Below are 15,040 nucleotides of genomic sequence, written 5' to 3'. Positions count from 1 at the left end.
ACATCTGGGGCGGTGCGTACCGTCACCGCCGACGTACATCATCATTGTCTCCTGGAACCCACAGGGCCCAATGATAACCAATGCGAAGTTGAGCGTCGGTCATCAACCCCCTACCGCAACGGCGCACAACGCCAGCGCAATTACCTCATTTCCACTTGTCCCTCCTCACAGTTCACGCATCTGCCATTTCAGGGGGGCACAGGGCATGGCACCCAACTGCGTCACAGCAGACATTGGCACAGCAACTGATTGTCGGATTCACATTTTGTTTCTGTAAAGTAAAGAAATCAGCATTAGTGCAATAGATGTGGGAATATGACCCTCTGCTCACCATTCTTTTCCATAGGTTTCAATCGCTGAGCCTGAATATGAGATGGCAGCACCCTCCGGTGTACAGACTCCTGGTGGACCTTGCGACAATGGAGGACAGACACATTATCATTACATACAGACTTGATCGTGCCACAATCCAAGAACTGTGTGCCCAATTGGATCCCGACCTGATGTCAGCTATCAGCCAGCCCACAGGCATCCCCCCTCTAGTGCAGGTCCTATCAGTGCTCCATTTTCTGGCAAGTAGTTCCTTCCAAACAACAGTGGCATGGCATCAGGGATGTCTCAGCCAATATTCTCTAATGTGTTGATCAGAGTGTTGTCAGCCCTGCTGAAACACATGTGCAGCTACATAGTGTTCCCCCAGGTGGAGGATTTGGCCACAGTGAAAGCTGACTTTTATGCCCTGGGTCATATCCCTAACATCATTGGTTCCATTGATGGTACACATATGGCATTTGTCCGCCCCCGGAGAAATGAGCAAGTTCTCAGGAATAGAAAAAGCTATCACTCTCTGAATGTGCAGATGGTGTGTTAGGCAGACCAGTACATCTCCCATGTGAATGCCAAATATCCTGGCTATGTGCATGACTCCTTTATCTTGAGGAATAGCAGCATCCCATATGTGATGGGCCAACTCCAGAGGCACTGGGTGTGGCTAATAGGTGAGCCTAAGGTCTCCACACACTATGAGTAGCTGTCTGGGTATTGGGTTTTCCCTGAGGGTTAGTGTGTGTCTAACAGTTGTCCCTCAATATTTGCAGGTGACTACGGTTACCCCAACCTCTCATGGCTACTGACTCCAGTGAGGAATGCCAGGACAAGGGCAGAGGATTGCTACAATGAGGCACATGGGCATACAAGGAGGATTATTGAAAGGACCTTCGGCCTCCTGAAGGCCAGACTCCAGTGCCTACATCTGACAGGTGGCTCCGTGTACTACTCACCCAAGAAGGTGTGCCAGATCATTGTTGCATGTTGCACAACCTGGACTTGAGACGCCAGTTGCCTTTTCTGCCGTGGATGTGCCTGGAGATGGTCTTGTGGCAGCTGTAGAGCCTGTGGACAGTGAGGAAGAGGAGGTAGAGGAAGAATATGTTGACAACAGAAGCAATATAATTCAACAGTATTTCCAATGACACAGAGGTAAGGCATTGTACGTTCACTTTACATTTCAGTTACCTGTTTGACATTGTACAAGGCAGCCTCTTATCCTATGTCTATGGCCACTGACTGTACCCTTTGGCATCTCTATTTTCAGATCCCTGTGCCCCACTCTGGCTCCTGCTATGTGTACTGCTGCCCATCCAGAGGTCATTCCAAAGTTTATTTCACTGTACATTTGAGTTGCAATGCTTTGATAAAGTTGTACTGAAACATTTGTGAATCTTTTGACAGACTCCAGATTAGTATTTGTTCCAAGGATGTTTATTTAGGTACTCATAAGTATGGGGGGATGTGCAATGGGCTGGGGTGATGGTGGAGGAAAGTCCAAGGTAGAGTCCAGTCTCTTGGTATCACAAGTGCATTTTCCAATGGGGCACTGGAAGGGGAGCAATGGCAGTTCAAGGTGGACAGGGTGACAGAGTGGGACAGAAGGGTGACAATCAGGAGAGTCTTATTTCCTGGCTGGGGTCTTGGCAATGTTCTCTGGCTTCTGCCTGGATCGCAGGGACCATTTGTGGGGTGATTCTCCTTCTGCAGGGCATGGGGTACTGGTGGCCTGTTGTTCCTGTGGCGGGGCCTCCTGTCCACTAGTGTCGGCGGAGATGGAAGGCTGTTCATCGGTTTGGCTAGTGTCAGGCGCCTGTTGTTGTGCCACTGGCTCCCTCATGGTCTTGGCCATGTCACCCAGCACGCCTGCAAGGGTGACCAGTTTGGTGTAGATGTTTGTTAGGTCATCCCTGGTCCCCAGGTACTGTACCTACTACAGCCGCTGGGTCTCCTGCAGCTTGGCCAGTATCTGGCCCATGGTCTCCTGGAAATGGTGGTATGCTCCCAGGATGTTGGAGAGTGCCTCATGAAGAGTGGGTTCCCTGGGCCTGTCCTCCCCCTGTCACACAGCAGTCCTCCCAGGTTCCCTGTTGTCCTTTGCCTCTGTCCCCTGAACCGTGTGCCCACTGCCACTGACCCGAGGTCCCTGGGTTTGTGAGGTTGCCTGGGGTCCCTGTAGTGGTGGACACACTGCTGATTGACGTGTCCTGGGGACAGAGGTATGGGCCCGCTGAATGGGTGCTGTGCTGGTGTTTCCTGAGGGGGGAGGCTCTGTGGTGGGTTGGGACTGTGGCAGGGGAACCAACTGTCTGTCCAGAGGTCCCTGGTGGGCCAGGTTGGTCATCGTGATCCAGGCGTGCAGAGCTGCTGTCGTCACTGTGGGCTTCTTCAGGGGGAACTGGATGTAGCTGGCACCTCCTCTCCGGTGACGTTGACTAGGGGTCCTTTGGGGATGCAAATGCAGTGTTAATGTATTTGTGAGTGCCATCTTGTGCATGGGTGTGTTTCCCTATCTGGTTGTGATTTTCCGGTCAGCTTGGCCTTGTGTGAGTGGTGATTTTGTGGACTGGGTGAGTCTCTCTAATGGGCATGCTGTGGTGATGGGTGTCCATGCAGGTCTATGTTGGGGGTCCATGCTTTGGTGTTGCATGCAGGGCTTGGTATTGGGATGGGTGGGTTGTGATGGTGGGGTATATGTGAGGTGTTGGAGTGATATGTTTGAGGGTAGGGGTAGGCGTTTGTGATGGCATGCAGGTTGGGGGGTGAAGTAGTAAAGATTTGACTTACCAGAGTCCAGTCCTCCTGCTACTCCTGTGAGGCCCTCAGGGTGCATGATTGCCAAGACTTGCTCCTCCCATGTTGTTAGTTGTGGGGGAGGAGGTGGGGGTCCCCCGACAGTCCTCTGTACTGCTATCTGGTGTCTTGCAACCACAGAACACACCTTCCCCCGTAGGTCGTTCCACCTCTTCCTGATGTCATCCCTTGTTCTTGGGTGCTGTCCCATGGCGTGACCCTGTCCAAGATTCTCCGCCATAGCTCCATCTTCCTTGCAATGGACGGGTGCTGCACCTGTGATCTGAATAGCTGTGGCTCTATCAGGATGATTTCCTCCATCATGACCCTTAGCTCCTTCTCTGAAAACCTGGGGTGTCTTTGGGGTGCCATGGTTGTGGCGTGAGTGTATGTGTGAGGATGTGTGGAGTGATGTGTGAAGTGATGTGTTGGGGTGAATCCTGTGATGTGTGTGATGGTGTATGGGTGATGGTGTTCTGTGCCTCTGATTGAGTTGGCGCTCCTGGCTTGTGTCTCTCTGTGTTGGCAATCTTTTTTTGTTGTTGAAAGGGTTGTGGGTAATGTGGGTGTGTGTTTTATAATGGTGTGGGTGTGTGGGTGTGGTGTGTATATGTGTGTCAGGTTTGTGTAGTTTGAATTGGTGTAGTTTTGTTAGTGTGTGTATTTTGAGCCCAGCGGTGTGGACCACCAATCGTTTACCGTGATTGAAAGACCACTGCGGTGATTTGTGGGTTTGAATGCCACCAGTTTATCACTGACCTTTGGACTGGGGGACTTGTGTGGGTTTCTGTATAGTGGCGGATTTCTCAGTGAGGGTCATAATACCCGTAGTGTAATACTGCTGCGGTCACGGTATGTTGGCAGCCATCAGCGCGGCGGTAGGCGGCATTTACCGCCACGGTTGTAATGAGGGCCTATGTGTTTCTTTAAATGAGTCTATCTCTCCTGGACTGATGATGTAATCCACGTTTTGTTATAACTTGAGGCCATTAAGAATGTCGCTCTCCTGCTTACTGCTGCATGCATTGAGGCTATTATGAATGTCATATTGATGCCTACGCAGTCAGAACCACAGTAATTGCGTAATGAGCACTGTCATCACGCTTCAAGTATTTAGGATGACTGTTAGAAATGGGGTCTTTGGTTGGCAGTCAGGTTACCCCCTGTCCAAGCAAGGACTCTCACTCTGGTCAGGGTAAATCACACACAATCCAAATTATCCTGTGCCCACCCTCTGGTAGCCTGGCACTGATCAGTCAAGCTTAACTTAAAAGGCAATGTGAGAAGTATTTGTGCAATAACTCATGCAATAACACAGTATAGCACCACAAAAATATACCACAGTGTTTAGAAAAATATAGAATATTTATCTGGGTAAATGCAAGTCAAAACGATCAAGTGTCTCTTGCAAGCACAAAGTACCTGGTTTGTGTCAAAATTATCCGCAAGGGGCCGCAGAGGAGGAGATGCGTGGAAAACGGGGAGGTGGTGTCGGTTTCTCCAGGCGTACACAGATGATGCCTTGATATTTTTCCACGCAGTCAGGCCCTTGCGTAGATTTCCAGCATGAAGACTTGGATCCTCTTCAGCCTGCAGGGTATTTGGATGACCCGGGGATGATGCAGAGAAATCCTGGGTGTGCAGGACAAAGTCACAGGACCTGCGTCGATCCGGTGGGCGATGCGGAAAAATATCTGCTGCACGGCAGCTGCTGCGTTGATTCTTCTCACAAGAAGTCAGGCTGCGCCGTTCCGGCTTAGCTATGCATCGATCCAGTGGGCCGTGCATCACAGTTCCGGTCGCAACGCTGGTACTCCGTTGCTCTCCTCTGGGGAGCAGAGCTGCGTCGTTCCGGTTCGGCGTGCTGTGATTTTCCCACCGCGATGCAGGCTGTGCATCGAATTTTCACCGTACTAGGAGTTCTTTGCAGGATGAAGTCTTTTTTGGCCCTGAGACTTCAAGGAACAGGAGGCAAGCTCTATCCAAGCCCTTGGAGAGCACTTCTCAGCAAAGCCAGAGGGCAGCAAGGCAGCAGAGAAACAGCAGGGCAGTAGTTCTTTGCAGAAAAGCAGACAGGTGAGTTCTTTGGGCAGCCAGACTGTTCCTCTTGGAATGTTGCAGGTTCTGGTTCAGAGTTTCTTCACCAGTGGTTTCTTCTCCAGAAGTGTCTAAGTTGGTAGGGTCAGAGGCCTTGTTTAAATACTCAAATGTACCTTTGAAGAGGGAGAGACTTCAAAGAGTGGCTTAGAAGTGCACAAGGTCCCCTTTCAGTTCCATTCTATCTGTCAGGGTCCCAGTAGGGGGTTTGCAGTCCATTGCATGAAGAGAGGCCACTGTCATTTCAAATGTAAGTATCAGGTCCTCCACCCTCCCAGCCCAGGAAGACCTATTCAGTATGCAGATGTGTGCAGGTGTGACTGAGCATCCTGTGTTTGGGGTTGTCTGAGTGAAATGCACAAGGAACTGTCAAGTAACCTAGCCAGATGCGGATTGTAAGGCACAGAAGGATTTTTTAAGTGCAGATAAATGCTCACTTTCTAAAAGTGGCATTTCCAAAATAGTACTATTGAACCCAACTTCACCAGTCAGCAGGATTTTGTATTACCATTCTGGCCATACTACACATGACCTTGTTACTCCTTTCAGATCAGCAGCTACGACTCAAACAGTATATGAGGGTAGCCCTAATGTTAGCCTATGAAAGAAGCAGGCCTCACAGCAGTCTAATACAAATTTAGGAGTTCTAAACTACCAGGACATATAAACTATACAGGTATATGTCCTGCCTTTTACCTACATAGCACCATGCCCTATGGCTTACCTAGGGCCTACCTTAGGGGTGACTTATATGTAGAAAAAGGGGAGTTTAAGGCTGTGAAATTACTTTTGAATGCCACGTCAAAGTGGCAGTGATTAAGGGGCTACTAATGTGGGTGGCACAATCAGTGCTGCAGGCCCACCAGTAACATTTAATCTACAGACCATGGACACATGCAGTGTACTTTCCTGGGGACTTACAAGTAGATTAAATAAGCCAATTGGGAATGATCCAATGTCACCATGTTTTAAGGGAGAGAGAATATGTACTTTGGCAGTGATAAAGTGCACAGAGTCCTAAAACCAGCAAAAACAGTGTCCAAAAAGCGGATGGAGGTAGGCACAAAGTTAGGGGTGACCACCCTAAGTCTGTCAGGTCTAATAGTGACATATATTATTACCATGTTCCAAGTGTATGTCCTGAAGGTAGCTACTAATAAGGTGTTTTATGTCACTGGTGTTTATTGTGTCATGAGAACAAGCACCATCTGTAAGTACTTATTCTACGTGCATTGTATTTATGACTTAAGTCCGATCTGGGTTTTGGACATACCTCACAATTGGAAACTTATTTTTATGTAATCATGTGTGGAGTCTCTTTTGTGGTGTATTTATTGTGTCACTGGTGTGAGTGTTTTGAGCAAATGCTTAACATATGACCTCTGAGGATAAGCCTGACTGCTCTGTGCCATGCTACCAGTGGGTGTGCACAGGTTATCTTTAGTGTGTAACCACTTTGCCCAGACTAGAGTGGTGGGTTCTGCCTGCTGAGGTGCATACCCTAGCCAAACAGAAACCCCATTTCTAACAGTAGCACTTTAAACACACACTTCCTTCTTTTTAAATACAAGCTATCCTGTCTTATGGACTGTTTAGGACCTACCTTAGGGGCTACTAAGGTATTGAAAAGGCAGGTTTAGGCCTGGAAAATGTTTATTTTGCTGGGTCGAATTAGAGGTTTTAAACTGCACTACAGGCAGCTATGTCAGGCTTCACATATGATTCACAGTGTTACTTTTGTTGGTGGCAAAATAAGTGCTGCAGGCCCACTACTAACATCTAATTTATAGGCCCTGGTTTCAACAAGTAGCATATAATAGGGACAAATATATAAACTAAATATGCCTATTAGGTGCAGGCCAATTGTACTATATATTAGGGGTACAGCGCAGACACTTTAGCACTGGTTAGCAGTGGTGAAAGTGCATGATTAAAGTGCCAACAAAAGATAATTCAGAAAACAGGAAGATTAAAGACAAAATGTTTTTGGGTGATCCTGCAGTATGAGCCAAGTACATTATTTACAATCTGATATAGGTCTTTTGTGGTTGAATATCACTTGTGGACCATTGTGTTGACCACACTCTTCTATAGCACCCAATTATTGTTTATCGAGGATAGTCAGCTCAATCAATCAGTTTGTATATTCCAGGTTCCTGACAGATGAGCAGCTGACAACCCAAATATATTATTTATGCATCATGCCCAAAGATGTGTTGCATCCTCAAGCAGTACCTTTAATGCCCCACTGGCTTGCTTATTGACAGAGAACATAGGCCCTCATTACGACCCTGGTGGTTGGCGGTAATTTGGGGAAAGGTACTGCCAACAGTCTGGCGGTACCTTTTCCCAAATGATGACATTGGCGGTTTGGCTCAAGCCGAACAGCCAATGTACCACTCCGTCCGCCAGAGTGGTAACAGCTGCTGGGCTGGAGGCATTGGTCTCCAGCCAGGGACCCGTCACAATCCCACCCTCGAGATTATGACCCTGCCTACCACCATGGTTTTCATGGCAAGCATACCGCCATGAAAACCTTGGTGGTAGGCACTATCAGTGCCAGGGAATTCCTTCCCTGGCACTGATAGGGGTCTCTCCCGCCCCGCTACCCCTCCGAAGAGTTCTCCCCCACCTCCCTCTCCTGCCCCCTGCACATTTTTACACGTGCACACACATACACACACACGCATACCCACATCCACCCACGCATGCACACATACATTCCCACACACTACAACACAAACCAACAAACTCTGCCGAACACATGCATTCACAACACACAACATACATGTCCACTCACATTCAGGTATTCACGCACACAAAGTGGCTCACGTCCGCATGTATGCAATCATTAACAGACACCCCCACACACAACACCCTCACAGACACACAACACCCCTCACCCCCCTCTCCTGTCGGAGCACTCAACTTACCTACATGCAGGGGGTCCTCCAGCTGGAGATGGGACGCGGTGCTGCTGTCAGAAGCAGCGTCTGCCAGCTAAACACTGCCAGGCCATATCATTGCTCGTGATACGGTAGACAGTGTTTTGGTGGAGTGGTGCTGCTACTGACAGCAGCGCCACTTTACCGCCGTCCGCCACCATGACTGCTGGCGGTATTCCGCCAGCCTTCTGGCGGAATTCCATTGAGGGTCAGAATGCGGGTGGGTGGCTGGCAGCCACGGCGACGGTATGCGGGTGGCAGTCGCCATGGCGGTAGGCTGCAGTTACCGCCAATGTCTTAATGAGGGCCATAATCTGTTAAGACCTGTACCTGTTGACCTTGAAACCATAGTAGAAAAGAAAATGTTCATGTTCAGGTGCTGCTCGTGGTGAGAAGTCTCAAGGTATTGATCCTGGTGTTCCTTAAGTGAGCACCCCAACCCTGAAGGCTTCTGTTGACTCTCCTAGTAACTAGTGCCATTGTGGTGAGAAAGCCTGCATTGTTGTAAATGTTTATAGGAGAGAACCACGATTCTTTCAATCTGAACATTTGGATGAAATCATCTTTATTACTCTAGTACTGAACTCTGTATCTCCCAATCATTAATACTATGTAACATGTTGGTCTATGGCTATTTTAAAATGTGTACCCTGTATTACTGTTAGTATAATGTTACGCCCAGCCATGCCTGCCTTTCTAAAATATCACTGTTATGCTGCAGAGGACTGTAGCATCAGTGCTCAGCAATATCCAAATATCTGTAGGTGAGTTTAATGTAAGTCAACACATAGGAATACTTCGTTATAGGGGAAGTGATGTTCAGTTCTCAGTTTGGCAACCTTAAAAATTGGTAGGTTTTGCAGGTGTGGAGTGGTCTCAACATTTGGTACCTAAGTTTTACATATTTTATTTCATGGTCATAGGATTTACATTCTCTCAACAAGTACTCTTGAAAGGAAAGTCAGGAACAGGATGAGAGCTGCACTCTCCCTAACAAGGTAACTCCCTTCTTTTTTACATTTTCACCGCCATGTTAGACTTCTCCTTCCATGTGCTGTTCACACACAATGGGCTGACAAAAGAGTCAGTAATCAGATTCTGAATGTACAAAATTAATTCAGGTGTTGGACAGGGCCCTCTCTGCAGGGTCACTCCAAATGTTTGCCTTCCTTTGCCGAACACTTTTTTGTTGTTTCTAAGGACTCTTTGCACTTTAATCCTGCTAACCATTGGTAAAGTGTTTGCGATCTCTCTTCCAAACATGGTAAAATTGGCCTGCACCTGACTGCTATATTTAATTTACTAGTAGGTCCTTAGTATAGGGACTACCTGTTCCCAGGGCTTGTAAATTAAATGCTACCAATGAGATCTAGCATTTATTGTGCGATCCACTAAAGCAGCACTGTAAAACATGTTTCAGGCCTGCCGCTACAATATGAAGTGCAGTTTTAAGCTGTCATTTCGACTTGACAAAATAAACCTGTGCTGGGCCGAAACATTCTTTTTAATGCTTACAAGTCATCCTAAGCCGACTGGTATTTTAAAAATAGGACATGTGTACTTAACTTTTAAATCTACTCGCAGCAAATAACTCCTAACATTGTTCTTCACTGTGGTTTAGCTAGTTCTCCCATAGACTAGCCCTGGGTTACCTTATTACACTTAATAAATAATAATTTCAGTTTGTGAATAGATTGAGAAATGCTCCTTCAACTCAATAGAAAGCCCTCTTTAATGGTAAAGTCAGATCTTAAGTTATTATTCTGACAAAAGTTGCCATTTTTCTTTTTAAACCAAATGTGCCTTTCTGACAGTGTCCGGGGTAGCATGATTGTGAATGGCTCTCCCATAGTGTGCTATGTAATCCTTCCTGATATGGGGAAAAAAAGGACTTGAGTGTTGGACATTTGCAGGGAGGCCTCTGGTAGCTTATGTTCCTGTAGCTTTGGAGTCACATCTGGGGATCCTGGGTTAAAGGCAAGCATGTCCAGTCTTTCTTCTTCAGACAGCAGGGTTGTCTTTCTTCTGAATCTTCCACAGGTCTAGGAGTGTTCTGGTGACTGGTGTTGAGGGTGCCTCTTTTATCCCCAGTGCCAGTCTGTTGATAAGGGATGGGTCCTTTGTCTAACCTTCCTCCTTCCCTGGAATTGGCTAAAAAACAGAAAGTTCCAGTTGATTAAGTCCAACGCCTTGATGGTGTGTAGAAAGACCGCCATGACTCCTTATCTGGATTAAGTGGGTGAATCAGCAAAAAGAGGCTTCAGAAATTGTGGGCCATAGTCATTACTTGAATGAAGCCTGCCTGATCAGTCAGCCCCAGGTCAGACCTTAACAGTAGTAGTCTATTAGCTAGCACCTTGGCCAGAATTTTAGCATCAACATTGATGACAGATAGCAGCCTATAAGTGTCATAAGCGCCCATTATGACAATGGCGTAAAAACCTTCCTCGGCGACGGCAGCCAAAAGACTGTTGCCGTGACTACCATCCATCTGCCATAATATGACCACAGCTGGATTTCCGCCACAAGAAGGGCGGAAATCCGGCTTTGGCCATACTTGCAGATGGCAGTAACGTGGCATTGCTACCACCAGCAGCGCCACGTCAGTAGACCGCCGCCAGCCGTAATATAAAAAATAATATGGCCTGGCAGTGTTCTGCTGGCGGGCGCTGCTGACTGTAGCAGCGCCCCGTCCCGTCCCCTGCCGGAAGAACCCCTGGATCCAGGTAAGTCGGGTCTGCGACAGGGGTGGGGGTTGTTGTGTGAGTGAGTGGGGGTGCGTGCATGTATGTGTGAGTGTGTGCGTGAATGCAAGTGTGTGTTTAGTGTTGTTTTTGTGCATGTATGAATGTGTGTGAGTGCGTGTATGAATGTGTGTGAGTGCATGTCTGCGTGTATGTTTTGATGTGTGTACAGATGTGTGCGTGAATGAATTAATGCATGCATGTATGTATGTGTAGATGAGTATGTGTCTATGTGTGTGTGAATGGGGGGCGTGGATGTAGGGAGGGGTTAGGGGGTGTTTGGGGGGATGGGGCCTCCTATCAGGGACAGGGAAGGGATTCCCTGTTGCTGATAGGGCCTACCCCCATGGTTTCTGTGGCGTTACAAACACCACGAAAACCATGGCGGTAGGCAGGGTCATTATACCGCTGGCGGCACAATGGCAGGCGCAGGGCGGGAGATTCTTATCTCCAGTCTGGCGGCTACTACCGCCATGGCGGTCGGAGTGGTACATTGGTGGGTTGGCTTCAGCCAACCTGCCATTGTTATTATGTGGCAGTAAGTACCGCCAGCCTGTTGGCGGTACTACTGCCACATTAGTTCTGACCCCCAGGGTCATAATTACCCCATAATGTGTTGAGATCTTTTCTGGCTTTAGCAGGGTTATGTGTATTGTCTATCTAAGAGCCAGGGGACGAATCTCTGATATCATTGCTTCATTGTAGACATAATGGAATCATGTGGCCAATACGTTTTATAAGCTTTATAAATCTTACTTGGCAACCTGTAATTGTATGTAAGTTTGAGATAGTGTAAGTTATCTTCTCAAAAATCATGGGTGTGCCAAGAAATTGTTGCCAATCACTGTTGAGCTGGGCCAGGGAGATCCTGTCAATTTAAGTGAGGTAGTCAAAGGGGAGTTGGAGTGGTGTGAAAAAACTTTGATAGTATGTGTTCAGCTTCATAAAAGGTTTGTCCAATATTTCCCTCTAATTGTTCAATATCTTGTATTGACCCAAGATGTCTCAGTAATGTGGCTGGTGTTCTATCTGGTCTGTCTCGCTCACCATACACATGTTCCTAAGTATGTTTATGCAAATGTTTTACTTCCTGCTCAGCCAACTCTGTGAATTTAATTTACACTTGCAATGTATGATCACCTCGGCTCCGTGAATGAGATTGCTCCAGAAATCATATGCCTAATTCCAGTTTATTCAATCAGTCTTTGAGTGCCCTGTGCACGCCATGCTGGTTCGCAATGCGGACCCCTGTATAGAGGCCTTGACTGGCTACCAGAGGGTGGTTACTGAAACAACAGTGAAGCCATTCAGTTGGAAATAAGCTGTTATTCTGTCCTGGCTTTTTCCTTAAATGTGGCATCTAAGAGGGCTGTTTGCAACAATGGCCAAGGGAAGCCCTGATGTTGCGAAGCAGGGATTCCAATTGCTAAACCAATTGGTGAATGATTGGAGAGCATGCATAGGAGGTAATCAGCAGATTTTGTTCAGGAGGACATCTTGCGTTTCCATTCAATAAACTAGATGTGCCTAGAAGCAATTTGCTGAAGGTATGTGTGTGCTTTCCTTAAGTTTATGACTTAGGTGTCTCCGGACATCAATCAGGTTATTGTTCTTTTGTTATTGTTCTGCATTATTCATTTTTCAGTATGCATTATATTGTTATGCATTATATCATGAAGATTTTTTGGGGCTACCTGGTGTCTTCGATTTTCAGGATGTAACAATTATGCAGCTTATCCAGTATTAAATAGAAATTTCCTCCACATAATGCAGTTTGAGGGGACAGTGCAGTGCATTTGCTTTTACCTGTTGTATAAATCCGGGATCATCAGTGTTGGGGCCATCCAAGTTCATTAATGTTAGATGTTTACTGAGGATCATTGCTTGAATGATATTATATCATTCTTGTGGGTCGTTTTCCTTCTGTACTATCCTTAGCGGCCTTCGTGCGTATGAGGAATATGCGGCTAGAGTCCTATATCTGATCCATTTCCAGGTGAAAATCTGCATGAGCATCTGCGAAGGGGGCAACATGCATTTCCTGCAAAAAGGCTAGATCGCTCCTGTCTCTGTCTAGTTTTCTGTAGATTATATAATCACACACATCCCATGTTATATATTGGATGTAGGTTATATTGTCATTGATCCCATGCTACTGTGGAAGGTGGATTGTGTGCAGTCTGTGTAGACAGAGAGAGAGAGTGTTGAGGCAGTGAAATGAAAACTATACACTTCCATCGCAAATGCCAACGGTTTGTGCCATAGCGTGCAACTGCCTGGTAGTGAACTGTGCATGACAATAGCAGTTTACCCATTAACCCCACACACACAAACTAGCATCCCCAACCGACCAGTGGAATACATCCCCATCATAGATTCCAACCCTCTCACCAAAGAATAATCAACTGTGAGAGGGATCAGCCCTAGGGAGGCCAGAGAGCTTTCCAGCAAACACATCCTCTGAGAGGGTGTTTGCTGGGAAAGGATGTGCAGAAAGTGTGTTCAAAATGGGGCCCACATGGCCTAGTATATATCTATGACCACACCTCATATAATACTGGATATGTTCACTCATTACCTTCCCTACTGAAGATGTCCAGGTTGCATGCTTAGTATCTTGATGTTAATATCTAAGTTCTGAGGGCACGGAGTGTCTGGAGAGGTCTGATTTGTCACTTGGCCATCATGGATCATTTTGTAGTCATCCAAATACAATAGACATATCGCAATCAGGCAAAAGAGAAGTTGTATGCAAGGATTCAGTGTATTTTTCATTTCACATTCTTCAATCCTTCCACTGGGGCAACTTGAGGTAGGAGTGGAGTTTGCACCCCTAGAAGTCAAAATCTTTTTGAATAAATGGGTTGACATTTAAGGGGTGCACATTTCTGCTGCGTTAATACTCTTTTCTTGCCTATTCAACATTGTAGTTGTTAGACCTATCAGTGTTAGGGTGGTCTTCAACCACACCTTTTGCCTTCATCCTCCCATTTTGTTTATCTTGTTTTGGTTGGCCTTAGGACTCTGTGTACATTTCCACGGCTGACCAGTGCTAAAGTGCTTGTGCTCGCTCCTTTAAACATGGTAAAATTGACTTACACCCAATAGGCACACATAGGCCCTCATTACAACCCTGGCGGTCGGTGTGAAAGCAGCGGTAAAACCGCCAACAGAGACAGCCACTTTAACACTCCGACCGCCACGGTGGTACAAACAAACAGCATGGCGGTCACCGCCAACTGACAGGCTGAGGACAATGTACCTCCCACAGTATCATGAGAGGCCAATCCGCCACCTTTTCCTGGACGGATTCAACACGAACAAAAACACGGCGGAAACAGGACTTGGAAGGGGAAACGCTCACCTCTACACACCCCACGAGGAACCAGGACGCCATGGAGCCGGAACTCCATATTCTACCTGCCATTGTCTTCCTGCTCCTCTACCAGGAGCACGAACGCCCGCGGCGAAGACACCAGTGAGTACTGCACCTATGACACAGGGAAGGGGGGAGGGAAAAGAGAGTGACACACACACGCAAAACTCAAGACCCCCACCCCCACTCTCACCCACTACAACACACACACAAATACATGTTGATACATTACATTTACACCCCCGAAACCCCCTTGAGGAATGCAAGGACAAAAGAAAATTATTGTAACGACTGTAATCAATAAAAATCTATAACTCAAAAATATATATACACTGTTAACAAATATATACACCAAGAATTCAAGTCCATTTACTGCACCTACATAGTTAGTGGACCACTGGGCCCAAAATGAAGGGGCGAGGCCCACACAAGATACTCGTACAAAACGGAGAGAACACTGCAGGGGCATCAGATCGAAATGAAACAGGCACCTCAGGGGGAAGGGAAGAGGGGGCACCTCAGCCAGATGAGTGCACGACGCCAGATCCACAAGGGGGCTCCATGCCCATTGATGTATCCTGGGGAGTGTAAAGCCACAGTTTCACAAGTCTTTCCAGTGGGTGGTTTGCCCACTGCTGCATCCTGAGGAGTGCAAAGCCACAGTCTCACAAGTCTGTCCAGTGGGTGGTTTGGCCACTGCTGCATCCTGGGGAGTGCAAAGCCTCAGTCTCACAAGTCTTTCCAGTGGGTGGTTTGCC

The 15,040-nt window shown here is 47.2% G+C and overlaps 1 protein-coding gene and 1 long non-coding RNA gene across 2 annotated transcripts in view; both read left to right on the top strand.

Moving 5' to 3' along the window:
• Positions 1 to 15,040, top strand: part of LOC138278794 (uncharacterized) — a 344,627-nt gene that overhangs the window by 299,484 nt on the left and 30,103 nt on the right. The window lies entirely within an intron of this gene.
• The window catches only part of LOC138282980 (uncharacterized), a 43,069-nt gene that overhangs the window by 8,920 nt on the left and 19,109 nt on the right, over positions 1 to 15,040 (top strand). Inside the window, exon 2 of the long non-coding RNA XR_011201029.1 lies at positions 9,086 to 9,160. This is a non-coding gene — a long non-coding RNA (uncharacterized lncRNA). The remainder of the gene's footprint in view (positions 1 to 9,085; positions 9,161 to 15,040) is intronic.

Source organism: Pleurodeles waltl, chromosome 2_2 (assembly GCF_031143425.1).
Source record: "Pleurodeles waltl isolate 20211129_DDA chromosome 2_2, aPleWal1.hap1.20221129, whole genome shotgun sequence".
NCBI lineage: Eukaryota > Metazoa > Chordata > Amphibia > Caudata > Salamandridae > Pleurodeles > Pleurodeles waltl.
This window is presented reverse-complemented; position numbering and strand designations above follow the sequence as displayed.